Raw genomic sequence first — 16,337 nt, 5'->3', positions numbered from 1 at the left:
AAATATAGTTAAGATGTCAATCCTACCTAAATTGATTTACAGATTCAATGCAATACCAATCAAAATCCCAACAACTTATTTTTCAGAAATAGAAAAACCAATAAGCAAATTTATCTGGAAGGGCAGGGTGCCCCGAATTGCTAAAAACATCTTGAGGAAAAAAAACGAAGCTGGAGGTCTCACGCTGCCGGACTTTAAGGCATATTATGAAGCCACAGTGGTCAAAACAGCATGGTATTGGCATAAAGATAGATATATCGACCACTGGAATCGAATAGAGTGCTCAGATATGGACCCTCTCATCTATGGACATTTGATCTTTGATAAGGCAGTCAAGCCAACTCACCTGGGACAGAACAGTCTCTTCAATAAATGGTGCCTAGAGAACTGGATATCCATATGCAAAAGAATGAAAGAAGACCCATCTCTCATACCCTATACAAAAGTTAACTCAAAATGGATCAAAGATCTAAACATTAGGTCTAAGACCATAAAACAGTTAGAGGAAAATGTTGGGAGGTATCTTATGTATCTTACAACTGGAGGCGGTTTTATGGACCTTAAACCTAAAGCAAGAGCACTGAAGAAGGAAATAAATAAATGGGAGCTCCTCAAAATTAAACACTTTTGTGCATCAAAGAACTTCATCAAGAAAGTAGAAAGACAGCCTACACAATGGGAGACAATATTTGGAAATGATATATCAGATAAAGGTCTAGTATCCAGAATTTATAAAGAGATTGTTCATCTCAACAACAAAAAGACAGCCAACCCAATTACAAAATGGGAAAAAGACTTGAACAGACACCTATCAGAAGAGGAAATACAAATGGCCAAAAGGCACATGAAGAGATGCTCAATGTTCCTGGCCATTAGAGAAATGCAAATCAAAACCACAATGAGATATCATCTCACACCCACCAGAATGGCAATTATCAACAAAACAGAAACTGACAAGTGCTGGAGAGGATGCGGAGAAAGAGGCACACTTATCCACTGTTGGTGGGAATGTCAAATGGTGCAACCACTGTGGAAGGCAGTTTGGCGCTTCCTCAAAAAAGCTGAATATAGAATTGCCATACGACCCAGCAATACCATTGCTGGGTATCTACTCAAAGGACTTACGGGCAAAGACACAAACAGACATTTGCACACCAATGTTTATAGCAGCGTTATTTACAATTGCAAAGAGATGGAAACAGCCAAAATCTCCATCAACAGAAGAGTGGCTAAACAAACTGTGGTATATACATACGATGGAATACTATGCAGCTTTAAGACAGGATAAACTTATGAAGCATGTAATAACATGGATGGACCTAGAGAACATTATGCTGAGTGAGTCTAGCCAAAAACTAAAGGACAAATACTGTATGGTCCCACTGATGTGAACAGACATTCGAGAATAAATTTGGAATATGTCATTGGTATCAGAGTCCAGCAGGAGTTAGAAACAGGGTAAGATAATGGGTAATTGGAGTTGAAGGGGTACAGACTGTGCAACAGGACTAGATACAAAAACTCAAAAATGGACAGCACAATAATACCTAATTGTAAATTAATCATGTTAAAACACTGAACGAAGCTGCATCTGAGCTATAGGTTTTTGTTTTGTTTTGTTTTGATTTTACTATTATTACTTTTATTTTTTTTCTCTATATTAACATTCTATATCTTTTTCGGTTATGTTGCTAGTTCTTCTAAACCGATGCAAATGTACTAAGAAATGATGATCATGCATCTATATGATGATGTTAAGAATTACTGATTGCATATGTAGAATGGTATGATTTCTAAATGTTGGGTTAATTTCTTTTTTTCCGTTAATTAAAAAAAAAAAAAAGAGAAGGGGTAATTGGAGCTGAAGGGATACAGACTGTACAACGGGACTGGATATAAAAACTCAGAAATGGACAGCACAATACTACCCAATTGTAATGCAATTATGTTAAAACACTGAATGAAGCTGCATGTGAGGTATAGGTTGTTTTTTTTTTTTCTATTATTGTTTTAATTCTTATTCTGTTGTCTTTTTATTTCTTTTTCTAAATCGATGCAAATGTACTAAGAAATGATGAATATGCAACTATGTGTGTTATTAAGAATTACTGATTGTACATGTAGAATGGAATGATTTCTAATTGTTTTGTTAATTCTTTTTTAATTAATAAAAAAACAAAAACAAAACAAAACAAAAACAAAAACAAAACAAAAAAAATAATAAAAGGGGATGTGGCTCATAGGACTTGGGTTCGCCAAACAGAGTAAGGGACTCAGTCAGGGTGGAGGGTCCCCCACTGTCTTTCTCCTTTGAAGAAGAGAAGAACACTGGGGACAGGCCAGCCCATATCTCCTGGACTTTATGTTCCAGGTTCTTAATTTCTTATTGCATAAAGTTATTTAATTAAAAGTCTTCAGGTGTCTTGCCCTTGAGCATGCCCACATTTACCCCCTTGAGTGTGTGCTTTCTTTCTCGTCAATAAACTTTTCTCACTTGCTTATAAAAAAAAGTCTTCTGCACTTTATTTTTTGCTGTGCTCTCAGGCTTCCTTGAGTTTTCAGGACAGAAGTGCTGGCTATGACCTTCCACTGCAAACACAGGTGTCCTTAGGTAGGTGGCATATGAGGAGAGGAGAGAGACACTGCTATTGACCCCTTGGGCCTTTCAGACAAACTCTTCAAATTACTTATATAGTATTAATAGAATTATAAAAACTTCCATTTTTAGCTTTCCTACTTTATATATATATATTTGTTTTTTTATATGATATGTATATATATATTTTTTATGATATATTTTTAAATAGCCAATAGTATAATGTTTTGGCAAAATAAAAATGTATTGGACCATTAAAAATATTCTAGGTTTGGATAGGGGTAGGATGTGGAAGAGAGAACACAAGTTCACTCAGTGTATGAACTCATGCTTCATTCCTTGACATGATGAATGGAGGGAGGAGCTTCTCCAAGAGGGGAAGGAAGTTTGTGGGCAGCTCATTTTAACTACCCATCTTTTAGGCCATGTAGTATGGTGACTAAGGGCATGGGTTGTGGAGCTGGGCTGCTGGCGTTTCATCTTAGCTCCATCACTCACTAGCTTTAAGACCTTGGGAAAGGTACTTAACCTCTGTGCCTCAGTTTCCTCATCTGTAAAGCTGTTCAATAATAAAAGCACCTGTTTCAAAGCTTCATGATTAGGATGAGATGAAGTGTAAAGAGGCCTGGCCCAAAGCCTGGTATATAGTAAATACTCAATAAATGCTTGTCATGGGAAGAAACTTTTTGTTCAGGGCTGAAGGTATGGTACTGAGATCTGTTTTTGGTACATATGGCTATTGAAAGAGATATATGAGATAGAGGAAGAGGGAAAACGGACACCTAAAACTCAGAAGGCTAAGTTGAAGAAGCACACCAAAAAATCCACAATTAGTTGTGGTGGCTGTAGAACATACTCCAGGCACCATGGTCTATTGGGGGAAACTTAACATCTTTTTGGAATGGCTTTGAGGCATCTTAAAATACAAGGCATCCATACTATAAGGTTAAATAATGTAGAAATCTGACATTAAGACAAAAGAAAAGAGGAAGGACATAAAATACACACTGAAATGACTGTGATTGAATATCCAGGTTAAATGAGGGAATGTCTGCAGATGAATAGAATATTCCCTGCCTGTCTTATTTTCGGTTGGGGTTTTATGGATTGAGAGTATAGTGGAGAAGGGATGAAGCAGGCTGGTAGCACAGAGACTGTTCTCGTGTGGAACTGAGAGGCCAGTGTGGGAGGGCATAGTGGAAGAGCTGCAGACCATTTTAGCAGATCGGGTGAGCTACTGTGACAGTGGTCAAGAACATTTCAATTTAATGAATTTAGTCAATTTAATGAATGTTGTAAGACTGCCTCTGACAGCAGTGAATGATGTTCCTCACCCCTCCTACCCTGTACTGTTTCCCTCACCCCATTCCTCCCCACCAACATCTATCTTTCTTTTCCTGGTCTTTGGGTAAAATGGACAATGTCCAGAGCATTGGATAGCATACATGCCAAATTAGCACCTTCTTCCTGGGTGGGCTGTGGGAGCTACCCCTTCAAATCAGGAGGTGAATTTCACTTTGAATCTATCATTTTCTACTCAACTCTTCCAGCCTTTTGTCACCTCTCTCCTATAATAGACCTGATTAACAAAAATTTGCTGATTGATGGGATGAATAAATTGTATTTAACCATGAACACTTATATAACTAATCTCCTCTCAAGGCCTCTCCTTCAGACCATACATGGTTGCCCCACCTTGGCACTGCTTGTTGAAACATATTTGAAACTCATCTTTTGAAGTCTCCTTCAAACAGTCCGTTGGTTGGATCCAGTGATTTCTGGGGTGTCAGATGTCTTTCATCTCATGGTCTGTTTCAATTTGAGGGTCTGCCAGAAGTCACAAGGCTACAATTTATGTGAAACCTGGGGTTGCAGTGTGATATGAACATTTTCATTTGCCAGAAACTGTAAGATGGTGAATGATACACTGAAGCTTTCATGCTGTTCAAAGTTGAATAAAGCTATTGATGGACTGGAGTCAGTCAGTCAAGAGTTTGAGGGAATTCTTGATAAAAGTTTCCATAACCATGGATCATGATTAATCCTGGGACCATTCACTGAACATTTTCATAACAATACTTAAGGAGTTATTAACTTGGGCCAACTGGGGTCAACCCCTTTTGCTTATTTAAGCACAGACTGGTGCATAGGCATGTGTTTCTAGACTTAATCTGGGTTCTTTGTCTTCGTTTGGAACCCTGTCACATCAAACCCAGATTTCATTTAGGACTATGTTACTCCTTGGAGACTTAGTTGAATCTGACACAAACCTCACTTCTATGGACAGTGTCAATGTGGAGCCTTCTCTAACATTTCTGTAATTACCTGACCCTTACTTTCTCTAACTGTTGTGTTTTTAATGCCCTGCTTTTGTCTGCATGGATTTTCTTTTGTCTTACTTATATGTTGGATGGAAAACTCTACCCATTTCTATTTTCCTCAAGAGATACATACACTCATGCCAAGCATTTTATGTTGTTGTTGTTTTGACCAATTATCCTGTTTGCATACAAAGGGCCATCTTAGAAGTCTGCCTACCACGGGCTATTTCAGGGACAACCACTACAAGGGAACACTTCCCAGTTCCCTTGTAGTGGTTATTCCACTGAATTCTAGCCAATAGACTGTGAGCCGCAGGAATATGAGACTCTTCCAGAGTCCTTTCTCTTTCCACCAGCTAGATGAGGACAGGCCTATGGACCTTGAGACGTGTTGAGAATGGCTGAGCCAGGAGAGGAAAGGAGTCTGAGATGATCAATCAACAAGTGAATGGGAAGAGAGAACTTTCCCTGATCAGGAACACCATTTTGTACTTTAAATGCCTTCTGTCATGTTTGAGGCATTATAAACTTTTGATTTATTGCTGCTAGCTTGACTTTTCCTAATACAAATACCCAGAAAGCTGTGAGGAGGGGCAGTTCATTTCTCCCCATGACGCATGTTCATGCACACACATACACACATGCCTTTATCATCATACATATTTGGAGGTTGGAAATTTGAAATGGATCTCACTGGGTTAAAATCCAGGTGTTAGGAGGACTGTGTTCCTTTTGGAGGCTCCAAGGCAGAATCCTTTTTTTTTCTTCCCCTTACCAGTTATGGGAGCATTTCTTGGCTCATGGCCCTTTCCTCCATCTTCAAAGTCAACAGTATAGCATCTTCAAGTCTCTCTCTGACTCTACTGCCTCCTTCATTCACTTATAAGAACTCTTGTGATCTATTCAGTCCACCTGGATAATCCAGGATTCTCTCACCATCTCGAGATCCTTAACTCAATCACATCTGCAAAGTCCCTTTTTTTCCATATAGGTGACATGTTCACAGGTTCCAGGGCTGAGGATCGGGCATACTGGCGGGGAGGGGAACTATTCTGCCTACCAGTCCAACTCGGCTTTTCAGTCTCTTCCTCATCTGCTATCACTTACCACACCTAGCAGTGATAACCTAAGAGCCATCAACCTGGGGAGACACCAGGGGAATTGGGGGAACTTTGGCTTTTGTGCTCTGGGTCTATTAGGTCTGTGCTCTTTGCCATCTCTTTAAAACCTCATTCCTTCCTATTTTTCAGGTTCAGCTCCCTCTCCACTGGGGGAGTCCATTAGAAAAAGTGCTAAGAAGGTGAACACACTTTCTGGTACCGGAAGCAAGATGGAGCATAGTGAGGATCCAACAGACATAGAAACGGGTTGAAAAGATTGTACGACTTCTCCAAGCCAGGGAATGTTGAGCTGGGATATGAATTCTGCTTTCTAGCTCCAATGCTCCTCTCTTTTTCTTATGCCAACCTAACACTCACTTTCAAGAAAGGGAAATTTAGAATAGATATTTAAGCAGAGGTCAAGGTCTAATCTGCTATCTGACTATTAAAAGAATGGTGAAGAAGATAGGAAGACATTTAAACTGACCAAATGAAAATGGTAGAAGCTTTTCTTTTCTTTCCTTTTTTTTTGAAACATGGACAGGTACCGGAAATCGAACCCAGGTCTGCGGCATGGAGAATTCTACCACTGAGCCACCGTCGCACCACCACGGAAGAAGCTTTTGAACAATAATTTTTCACTGATAAACCAAACAGATAGAACTGTGAAACTAAGAATCAGGAAAGAAATGAACCAATACAAAACATATTTAAAACTTCTGGAGATGATGTTCAGGTAATATTTCTCTCCTATGCTAGGGCTTTTCGAATTTCAGCTCCCCGTTTGATGATATAAATATGTTATACTCCACAATGATTCTGATATATTTTCCCTCTTTCCAACTACTTGATAATCATGTTATCTTTTGTATATTTCCAACAATCAAGAAGTTATTGCCACAATTGACATTCTGTATATTGTATTATGAAACAGCTATATTCTTCAATTTCAAAATTTCACTGTAATTATAGAATATGTTTTTTTTTTGTCTGTCTGTTTCATTTTTTTTTTTTCAAACTATTCAGCAGGAGACCCTGCCCTCCCAGGGCTAGGTTGTGTGTTTCCGCCTGATTGAAGTGTGGTACAGTATGCAGGGTTTATGCTTGGTTCAGTGTAAATATTTTGAATGTTGCTCTCAGGAAAATAAAATTTACCATTTCTTGAATAAAAACAAAATTAGTAGATGATATAGCATGGGAACTCATCTTGGCCTTGTACTGCTTAGCCAGTGTTTTCGTGAGTTACAATTGAATGAATGAGAAACATATGGACGAAATATCCCTCGTGACTACTCCCAGACTGAGAGATGGATGGGAGACGTGCTTAACCAAATGCACCATGATTTTAAGAACACTGTGTTTGAGAACATATTTGGACCTATTCTCTGGAGCCAGAGGGAGACACGTCTTTTTCCTCCGTCCCTAAATGTACATACTGGCAGGGCTGGTAGAAGCTCTGCTGTGTCTGTGCTTTGGAGGGGGCTGGGTGGGTGCTGGTGAGATAAAGATTGAACAACAGTAGGATTCTCAAGACATGATAGTAGAGTGTTGAGTTGGAACTGGAATTTATTGCTTCTTTTGATACAGAATTGCTCTCAAGCAACTATTTGGGAAAAGTAGATTTCCAAAAGACCAGTGACAAAGGAAGCTTTTCAGAACCAGGAGACAATATGAGAGAATCTGTGGGCCAGGGGTGATGGTTGACCAGTTGCTTCTGTCATAGATTGGGAAACTGAGTGCTGGGCACTTGAAAACTACTCTTACTGCTTTAATGACAGAGGATGTCATGGTGACTCTCTTTTCTTCAACTGAAGAAGACAGTCAGGCTGCCTTTGACATAGTTCTTTCTCCTCGACACTTCTCCACAAGCCACTCAAGGCAGGTACTATTGCCTAACTCTAATAAATACAGACATTGAACTCAGAGGAGAAAATGATCCCCCAGGGTTGGTTAGCTAGTCAGTTTCAGAGCTTTTCCTTCTGAGCCCCCATTCTTGTGATTGCTGTGTTACAACAGGTGAACAATCACACAGGTGGCCCTGTTTAGCGCTAAAGATGCTGTAACTTTGCAGCAGGAAGCCTCTGTTTTCCTCCCTGCTATGCCCTGAGCTAAGGGAGCAGGACTTTCTCCTCCCTGGACCTCACACTGGTCTCCTTCTTCCTCTTCACCTGATCAGTCTAAGTGACTAGGTCAGTGTCGGCAACCTGCTTTGCTCTAACAGGAGGGGTTTCAGAGGCGAGAATTCCATGTGGGCCGGTGATCCATGGATACCGTTGTAGGCCTAGATTCCCCTGGGGAGAGCTAGGGATGTGTGCCTTGTATTTCCCCTGTTCCTACCTGTTTTTCCCAAGGTGGGCACACTCGCCTTCATAGACCAGAAAGGTCCTTTCTGCGGGGTCTGAAGGTGACTCCTCACATTCCGGTTGAAACAACTCAGTGGAAACTCACAGCTGACTACATCTCTGATTGTGCTTCTGGCCAGAACCTCTAGGACCCCTTTCCATAAATTAACACCCAGTGGACCTGGGCCCAGGATCCTTAACCCTACTTTTTTAGTGTCTGTGACAGCTACTCTCTTGTTTGTTTTCTGCAACTTTTACTTTTGCCTTTGTCCTGGCTTCTCTAGGACCTGTTAGTGAACCTCTGGCCTCCCTTTTCTCAGGGGTATTACACTTGCTGGACTTCCCTCACCCCTAGTCACCCAATGACTGTGCAATCAGGGCAGGTTGGCGTCTCAGTTTTTTCCATCTGTTAAATGGGCAAAATTTACATCATTGTTGTGGGAATAGAATGAGCTAACATTTGAAGTGTTTGTCATTTAGTAAGCATTGGAATGATAAAGATATTGATTTTCCTTTGTTTGCCACTAACATTTCTGATGAATAGTGACATACAACATTTACTGGACATTTACTATGTCCTAGATTCTGTTACATGTGCTTTACCCAGGTTTACTCACGCTTATGACAACCTTATGAGGTAAGTATTTGGTAACTCTGTTTTACAAATTAGAGTCTGAAGAACGGAGGTTTAAGAAAGTTGTTCAGGTTTGCATAAGAAGTTGTGGTGGAGGCCGGGTTTGTACCCAGGTGTTTTAGCTTGTAAGCTTCCAGAATGCAATATACCTGAAATGGAATGGCTTTTAAAAGGGGGAATTTATTAAGTTGCAAGTTTACAGTTCAAAGTCTATGAAAATGTCCAAATTAAGGCAAGGCTATAAGATTATTCAAATTAAGGCATCCAGGGAAAGATACCTTAGTTCAAGAAGGCCGATGATGTTCGGGGTTTCTCTCTCAGATGGAAAGGCACATGCTAGCTTTCTCTCCAGGAATCTTTAATGGCTTCCCTGGGGCTCTGTCCATTCTTTTGGCTCTGTGGGTTCTGGTGGCCCTAAAGCTTTTTCCAAAATGGTTCCCTCTTAAAGGGCTCCCGTAAGCAACCCCCACCTTGAATGGGTGGAGACACATCTCCATGGAAACCATCTAATCAAACGTTACTACTCACAATTGGATGGTTCACATCTCCATGGAAAACGGTCAGAAAAGATTCCACCCAGCGATGTGGCATGAAGATTAAAGGACATGGCTTTTATGGGGTACACAATAGCTTCAAACCGGTATACCAGGTGTCCTGATTCTAGTGTTGTATTTTCATCCATTTTATACAGGCATTCTCAAGAGGACCAGTATAACCCCAAGGGGGAAATAATAAAAATCAAAATATTTTTAGATATTGCAGTGGTTTGTGGGTCGCCAAAGGGCGATAATGAAGAAAAAAGTTGACAAATGCACGATGGTATACCATTTCTCCCCACTGCCCTTGTTTTGTCGGTTAACTGCTGAACGGCTTAATGTTAGCTTCCTTAGGAGCCACTTTTTATCAGTGGGAAAGAGGTGTTGTGGCCAGCAGAGGAGGGTAGGACTCATTCTTCTTTTAAGCATCCTCCAATGCAGAGCAGTGACCCCCATCCCCGATAATCATCTGTCCCCAAATGTGGGTGGCTCATCAGTGGAGACAGCCCCTGATTTGGAGCAAGAGCCCTAGGATGGGGTTTCCTCCCTCTAGTAATTTAGTAATTACATTGCCCAGTGCCGTTGTTCACAGGCTTATCAGCTGCGTTCACATGCTATTCAATTTTGTTTCTCAGGATTCTCAAAGATGGTGACACATCTTATTTCCCAAGTGAGGAGAAGTTAAACGACTGAGGTGAGAAACCATTAGGCAGTGGTTCCCAAAGAGGGGTGCTTTTGCTCTCCCCAGCCCCCAGCAGGAGACATTTGGCAAAGTTTGGAGACATTTTTGATTGTCATGACTGGAGGGTGCTGCTGGCATCTGGTACGGAGGGGACAGGGATGCTGCCCCAAGTCCTACAATGCGCTGGACAGCTGCCACTGGAAGGCATTATCCAGCTCATAAGGTCAGTGGTTCTGGGGTTGGAAAACCGTGTCATAGACAGTAAATTGTACACTTTGGGCATGAAAATAAATGTGAGTGCTGTTTTGGCCTTTGTAATAGTCATATTAATATGTACAATAATACAATAATACACTAACAATAATACAATAAACATTGATATCAATACCAACATTATCAGCAATATGAACACAGTAGCAAAAATTTTATTAGCCACTTACTGTGTGCTAGACAAACATATTAGCAGGTTTGATCATCTTGATGACCCTATTACATAGCTGCATTAATCATCCTTATTTTGGATGTGGCAAAAACAAGGCTCAGAGAAGTTTGACAACTGTGCCGAGCCATGTGTGCTGGAATAAGAACCCCCTCTAAGTGAGACTCTTAATTATTAATCTACCCCACCTCTCATTCTGTTTATTGCCTCTCAATCGGAGTAGAAGGATAACTGGGAGAAGGTGACCAGCGGGAGGTAGGCCAGGGCCCCCCGGAGTTTGTTGGCAGTTCTGGCTGCTGCCTGGTCTGCAGACTGTGGGGTCAGAGCCTCCCTAGGGGGGAATTCTGGCCTTGACTCTCCTCCCTCCCAGGGGCTGCTGGGGTCTCTCCGACGTGGGAGCTGAGTTGGAGATTCCCCGGGTTGCGACATTATGTCCAGCAAGAGGGGGTGTCTACTGGCAGCTACTGTCGGGGAACAAAGAAGGGTGGAGGATGGGCTGGAGCAGTTTGAGATTGAAAACTCCTGTCTCAAAGGGCTCTCTCCTCCTTTCTCTGGAGTGAGGGAAGAGGGTCTTCGTGGCGCCCCCCCCCAGAAAGGAGCACAGCAATGGCAAGCACAGTGGATGGTGGGCATTTGGGGCTCATCCAATAAAAGGAGATGGGGTCCTGCTGATGGTCATCGGGATCTTTGAATGCTTTCCTTCCCTGAAGTTGGCTCTCTAATGAGCCATTTATGAGGAGGAAAATCTTCCTGAATGCAGTTTTGTATGGGAGGATTTCCTGTGGCAAAAGGGGTCACATATGTATCGGCAACCTCTGTTCATTGTGCAAAGGCCTCTGGCCATCTGGACCACCCAGGGCAAGTGTTTTCCTAAGGAGGGCAGGATCGACACCTCAGCCCCACGGTAATTGCCAGATGGCAAAAGGCTTGTTTTCACGGGATGATTCAGAACAACCGAGTCACCCCAGGAAAGCTTAGCTGGTTTAATCGTCAGCATCAAGCTTCCTCACTTCCAAGGTATGGACTCTCCTCTTTTCTTTCGCCAGGCAGCACTGGGGACTCCCTTGTTAGGGCTGATGGCACACGTCTGATTCTTCAGAGACACTGACAAGTGTGGGCCAACGTCCGCCACCTCCTCTGGCTTAGCCAGGCGAGTCTGAGGTCTAGGCATGAGACGAGATGTGGAGGGCAATCTCAGAGTTGCCACTCACTGGCTGTGTGATGGCAGACAAGTTACCTAACTTCTCTGAACTTCATAAAATGGACTTACAGGGTGATTGTGGAGGTTCAGTGAAATATCATATGTGACGTTCCTGTCAGAGTGTGGACTGTCAATAAACATTAAACCTTCTTCCGTTTTTCTGGTCATCGGCTTTAAGAACCATCCATCTGATGCATCACTGATGTGGAACTTCAAATATCAAGGTTTTAAAACATGGCTCTTTCTTAATTAGTGAATTCACTTCATTAGTTCACTTCTTAGTATATCGGAATAGTGTGCATCTGTTGTGTGTCCACATGCCACCCTTTTCTGAGCTTCATGACCTTCAGCTCCTCTTCTGCCTCCTGGCCCACTGCCCTTCTGCCTACCCCACTGCCCCAAACTGGATTAAATGAGGGAAATGGGTATGACAACTCCTGGCACAGCAGCATGCTCACAGGAGGCTCTCAATAAATATTGGTGTTTTTCAAAAATATTTTTTCTTCAAAGCTCTTTTTTCACTAAGCCTCCATGCATAAAAAAAACTAAGAAAATAGGATAAGGATTGCGTGCTAGGGAAACTTGACCGCACAGGACAGCTGGCACTTTTACTCTCCTCCCCCTCCCCCTCCCCCACGCTCTAACTTCCTGCAGCTGACTCCTGCAAGCAGCAGAGGGCAGCAAAGCACAAGGCACCTCCATGGCTTTCCTGTTCGCGTCTGTCCCTGGGGTCCAGGTGGACCACAGAGCCAAATGACTTGGCCCTGTTCCTTTGCTTCGGTCAGTTTGCTTCTTTCTGATAGTTATCCTAACGGGGAAATCATCCAGGGAGGTAGAATGCAGAAAGACAGAGAGGCATTTGAATTCTGATTGTCCCAACTTCCTGATCTGCAACGAGGAGGTAACACTACAGCCACTATTTATGGAGCACTTCTTATACACCAGGCAGCGTTTAAAGTGTGTCTCAACTCATTTAATGGTCAAGAAAAATCTACAAGTGGTCACTGTTGTTATCCCAATTTTAGAGATAAAGGAGCTAAGAGAAAGATATGAGATAATAATGAGGTTGTGAGAATTTAAGAAGTATTGCTATTTATGGAAAGAAAGTTATATAGAAATGGCTCCTGCTTATCGTCATAGAGTTAGTTGCATTTAAATGGAAACTGCAACTTCCCATATGCCCTTTGTTCTCATATGCCTTTTGCTGGAGACCCAGGGCAAAGAAACTGCCATTTCTGGCACTGTTGCTATCTTTGTTCAAAGAGGATGCCCTAACCTTTGACATTGGAGTAATGAACAGAGTTGATTTATTTTCCTATTTTAGGCTTCCTTTTCTGCTTTCTTCTTGCTCCTATCCACAGGCAAAGGTCTGCACTGTGGCGGGATGCGAGGCCCCTGGAGCGCGGTGGGTGTTACACCCTCCTCACCCTCCTTCCCCATGTCCGGTGTCTGCCGTCCTCTCGCTGGGGTCTGAGGCTCAGCCGTGGTCCAGGAGCAGAGTCCAGCTGCCCAGTGGATTGTGCTGCTGACTCTGGACTCCTTAGCACCGCACTCATTTATTAACTCCACGAACATTTATTGAGCACCCACTGTCAGGCTAGGTATGCAGCTAGCTGGAGAGTCAATTATTGGAAGACAGTTTGTCTGGCTTCAAAGAACTTATAATTTCTTGGGGAAAAAAATTATACTGAGTAGGAATTAAATTATGGTATGGTGGTTCTGATAAAGCTCCCTGGAGGATGCTATTCTGGCTGCAGTTAGGATGAGCATATGATGCCACCTCAGAGATGGGAGTGGAGGGGGAAGAAGCCAGGAGGACTTCCTGGATGAAGAGGTGATGTTTGAACTGAGTCTTGAAGAATGAAGGAACTGAACTGATTTCAGCCAATTATTCTTGAAAATGAGGGGGTGGGTTGGGGGCTAAAGGTAGACGTATTGTGTGGAGTTCTTCAAACTCTTTACTTATATTTTTAAAATATGATAACAAACTGTTAAAGACAGAAATTAAGCTCCCATAATTTAATTTCTTTAATTTAAACATATTATTTTTCTCTGCATCATACATGCCACCTAACTTCATTCAAATTCTACATAGTTGCAAGCACAAGTCTTACTGCACTTTGTATTTTTTTAATTCAGCATTTTACCATGTTGAACAGAGCATAGTAAGTAAGTTCGTTCCCAGGCTCTGAATCAACAGGTCCTGGCTCAGTGTCTTGACTGCCACTTACAGATTATGTGAGCTTGCACACATTACATAACTTGCCTGTGCCTCGGTTTTCTCCCTGCAAAATGGTGCTAACGGTAGTAACGACTTCATAGAGTTATTGAAAAAATTAAATAACTCAAACGGTAGAGCAGTAGTTCTCAATCAACCGGGAGTAATTTTGCCCATCCCCCCGCCACCCCGGGGGGGGACATTGGGCAAAGCCCAGAGACGTTTTTGGTGGCCATGACTGGGGTGGGGTCGGGGGCAGTGTGCTGCAGCACGTGGTGCATAGCGCCAGGAATGCTGCAAAACAAGGCACAGGACGGCGCCCCAGGGAAAGAATTCCCTCGCCCGGGAGGTGAGCAGTGCAGGGTGTGAGACGTGTCTGGAGCACAGGAAGTACTCGTGAGATATCAGCTTGTTATTATTTCCTAAACTTTCCAAACTCTATAACTTGGCATTCCGGGATAAATTTGATTATAGTAGCCATTCTAAATTTCACTCTCATTTCTCCTTTACACAAACCTCAAACTCCTTTTTTTTTCTTTTTGCATGGGCAGCCACCGGGAATCGAACCCGGGTCTCCGGCATCATAAGCGAGAATTCTGCCTGCTGAGCCACCGTGGCCCGCCCCAAACCTGACTCTTAACTGGACAGGTACACTCGCTGTCCCTGACTTTATCGTGCCCTTCGGGGTGGGTCTCAGCCCTCTGCCTGGATCTCCTCTCTCCTTGGCCACGATGATCCCTGTCCGTCCGTGCAGATCTGCTCTGTGCAAGCCTCATGGCGATCGCTCGGGCCTGGAATCCCAGCCGCTGTTTCAGTGAAACCTGCCAATGTCGGTTTCTGATATTTTCTTCTGCAGGTAGGTTTGATTTGATTTCTGCCGTGAGGTCCTGGGCAACTCCAGAAGGGGTTTCCATGCACCAGATACTGTGCTGTCTTGAGCGCACACCATTTAACAAGGTACAGTCTGTGCAGGAAGCCCCGTATGACTTACTCAATTCGGTGCATGGTAGCTGCTTGTTAAACACCCAGTGGAGGCTGATGAGATGGAATGGAATGAATTTTGGGGCCTGGCACGCTTGGGGTTTAATCTAGACTCTGATCTCATTAGCTGTGTCACCCTATTTAAATGAGTGGTCACCAGATTCTCCCCTTGGTAAAGGTGGAATAAAAGGCATTGGGGCAGGGGGTGAGTGGGGGCAGCCGTTGAATACTTAGTTGCCAGTGAAAATGGTTTCCATCCCTCTTGACTGCTATGTTTTACAGTTGCCCACCCCGCTTCTTGTCCATCATCCTTCCCTCATCTCCCGCCAACTCTAAGCACTCACTTGCCTCGTCCTAGTAAACCTGCATCCCCTGACTCAAGCTGCTGCTTGATGACTCTTTTAGGCTGTGTGTCCATGGGGTAGAGCCAGTGCTATGGCTCTTAAGTAGAATTCCAGGAAAAGTCAAGCCCTTGATGTCTGTGTCCTTGGAGAGTCCGTGTGTTCCTGCTCCTTCTCTTCTATGGAGCCAAAGTACACTCTGACGCTGGGGAGATTCCTCCTGGGTGGTTTCCACAGTCGGGGGTAGAAAAAGCATCCCCCATTGTGGAGAGTCTTAATGGATATTAAGCTGACACGTGTTTTGACTTACAGCAGGCATTGTCCGCTTTGCTGAGTTAAAAACATGTAAATGATTTTGGTTAACTTGTTCACTAGAGCGTATGTTCGCTAGAGCTAAGGCATGGAGTTCTGTGAGAGGGGAGCAAAAGGCACAGTGTGGCAACCAGCCGGGGGTGGTGATGCTTTGGTTTCTGATTGCAGAGTGGGTGTGTACTGGTGCAGAGATTGAAATTAGGCTCATCTGTATCTGCTGTGCGGCCTTGGGCATACTACTTAACCTCTCTGAGCCTCCATTTCCTCTGTTGTAAAGTGGAGCTAAGTGCAACATGAACAGCAACAAAAGATTTGCTGTGGGAGGTAGCTGAGATGAGGCTTGGAGAGGTCTGAGCGCACTGAGTAGTACTCCCGCAGGGCTGTAGGTGCCCCACTCACCCCCTACATCCTGCTCTGGAGATCGTTGGCCACTGGCAGCTTCCTGGGTATTTCTTTCTGAGGACAGTCTCTGGCCTTGGAGGGGATGCTCAGTTCATGTCTGTGGCAGGCTGGCACCCTGGGAGTGACAAGGAGTAAATGCCCCACGAGCAGCCCTCAACCATTGTGGGGTTGGACTTGGTAGACAGGTCCCCCGTCAGTGGGACAATCCTGAGATGTGCCCCACACAGTCTTT

The 16,337-nt window shown here is 43.3% G+C and overlaps 1 long non-coding RNA gene across 1 annotated transcript; it reads left to right on the top strand.

The window, feature by feature from the left end:
* The first annotated feature begins 9,570 nt into the window (after positions 1-9,570).
* Positions 9,571-14,690, top strand: LOC143686490 (uncharacterized). The gene is made up of 3 exons (XR_013177192.1): positions 9,571-9,612; positions 10,165-10,223; positions 14,621-14,690. It is a non-coding gene; the product is annotated as an uncharacterized LOC143686490 (long non-coding RNA).
* Positions 14,691-16,337: the final 1,647 nt, after the last annotated feature.

Source organism: Tamandua tetradactyla, chromosome 6 (genome assembly GCF_023851605.1).
Source record: "Tamandua tetradactyla isolate mTamTet1 chromosome 6, mTamTet1.pri, whole genome shotgun sequence".
Taxonomy (NCBI): Eukaryota; Metazoa; Chordata; class Mammalia; order Pilosa; family Myrmecophagidae; genus Tamandua; species Tamandua tetradactyla.
The sequence above is the reverse complement of the archived record's forward strand: the minus strand, read 5'-3'. Positions and strand labels throughout refer to the sequence as shown.